The 2,113-nt window shown below is 44.9% G+C and overlaps 1 protein-coding gene across 3 annotated transcripts in view; it reads right to left on the bottom strand.

The window, feature by feature from the left end:
* Positions 1-2,113, bottom strand: part of CUL5 (cullin 5) — a 130,241-nt gene that overhangs the window by 76,812 nt on the left and 51,316 nt on the right. The window lies entirely within an intron of this gene.

Below are 2,113 nucleotides of genomic sequence, written 5' to 3'. Positions count from 1 at the left end.
TGGGGAAAAAAAAAAAACTATAATTGATTCAAATAAAAAAAACAAATAGTGGGCTTCTCTGGCAGCTTGGTGGAAAGAATCTGCCTGTGTCTGATCACTGTGTTGGGAAGATTCCCCTGGAGAAGGAAATGGCAACCCACTTCAGTATTTTGCCTGAGAAATCCCATGGACACAGGAGCCTGATGGGCTATAGTCTGTGGGGTCGCAAAAGAGTCAAACATGACTTAGCGACTAAACAACAACAAAATAAACAGAAACAAAAGCTCCTTAAACTCTAAAGCTGACATATTTTACCCAAAAGGTCATTCATTATAGAAACATATTTAATATTAATACATGTTCACAGAATGAGTTTTTTAATTACTACATAGTAGAGCAGGGAAACATACTAAAAGCTAGAGTCTCATACTGTGTGTATGGGTGCTGATTCACATTACTGTACAGCAGAAACACAACATTGTAAAACAGTTACAGTAAAGCAATCACACACAAGCACTTAGTCGAGTCTGACTCTTTGCAACCCCATGGACTGGGGCCCCACAGTCTCCTCTGCAGAATTTTCCAGGCAAAAATTGCCTGGAAAAGTTGCCATTTCCTTCTTCAGGGGATCTTCTCCACCCAGGGACTGAACCTCAGTCTCTTGTGTCTCCTGCATTGGCAGGCAGGTTCTTTACCAGCTGAGCCACCAGGGAATATAGTCTTATACTGGGGATTCTCTTACTCAAAAAATGTTCCCCAGTACTTTATAGAGCCCTATATACATTTTAAAATCTACATTATGATTAAAAAAAAAAGGCCAAAAAAATTATCTCTAGAATTCTAACATATAATAATGGCCAAATAGTTGGTTTTATATTCAGATTCTTAGGGGCATAATCATAACCCAAAGTTTCACCTATATATTAATTTGAACTTGTTTTCATCATTTGTTGAATTCAGCTTAATAGTGGTATCTGGTCCAGAGTAGATGTAGTTAAGCACATAAATATTTGTTAAATAACAACATAACAGGTAACATCCAACTGCTCATGCTGTACTAAATCGCTTCAGTCATGTCTGACTCTTTGCGACCCTATGGACTATAGCCGGTCAGGCTCCTCTTCCATGGAACTCTCCAGGCAAGAACACTGGAGTGGGTTGCCATGCCCTTCTCCAAGGGATCTTCCCAACCCAAGGATCGAACCCACGTCTCTTCCATCTCCTGCACGGGCAGACAGGTTTTTTTTTTTTTACCACTAGCACCACCTGAGAAGCCTCATCCAACTGCTTGTGTGTCAGCTGCTCAGCTGTGTCAGGTTCTTTGCAATTTCATGGATTGGGGCCTGCCAGGCTCCTCTGTCCATGGGATTTCCAGGCAAGAATACTCGAGTGGGTTGCCATTCCCTTTTCCAGGGGATATTCCCGACCCAGGGATAGAACACAGGTCTCCTGCATTGCAGGCAGATTCTTATCATCTGAACCACCAGGGAAAGCCCTCCAACTGCTTCAGTTCAGTTCAGTTACTCAGTCGTGTCCGACTTGCTGCTGCTGCTGCTAAGTTGCTTCAGTCATGTCCGACTCTGTGCGACCCCATAGACGGCAGTCCACCAGGCTCCCCCGTCCCTGGGATTCTCCAGGCAAGAATACTGGAGTGGGTTGCCATTTCCTTTTCCGTGGGAAAGGTACACTGACTTTAATTCAGTTAAGTTAAAAGTGAAAGGGAAGTCGCTCAGTCGTGTCGGACTCTAGCGACCCCATGGACTGCAGCCTACCAGGCTCCTCCATCCATGGGATTTTCCAGGCAAAAGTACTGGAGTGGGGTGCCATTGCCTTCTCACTTGCAATCCCATGAACTGCAGCATGCCAGGCCTCCCTGTCCATCACCAACTCCCGGAGTTCACTCAAACTCATGTCCATCGAGTCAGTGATGCCATCCAGCCATCTCATCCTCTGTCGTCCCCTTCTCCTCCTGCCCCCAATCCCTCCCAGCATCAGACTCTTTTCCAATGAGTCAACTCTTCACATGATGTGGCCAAGGTACTGGAGTTTCAGCTTTAACATCATTCCTTCCAAAGAACACCTAGGACTGATCTCCTTTAGAATGGACTGGTTGGATCTCCTTGTAGTCCATGGG

Source organism: Bison bison, unplaced genomic scaffold (assembly GCF_000754665.1).
Source record: "Bison bison bison isolate TAMUID 2011002044 unplaced genomic scaffold, Bison_UMD1.0 scf7180017864485, whole genome shotgun sequence".
NCBI lineage: Eukaryota > Metazoa > Chordata > Mammalia > Artiodactyla > Bovidae > Bison > Bison bison.
This window is presented reverse-complemented; position numbering and strand designations above follow the sequence as displayed.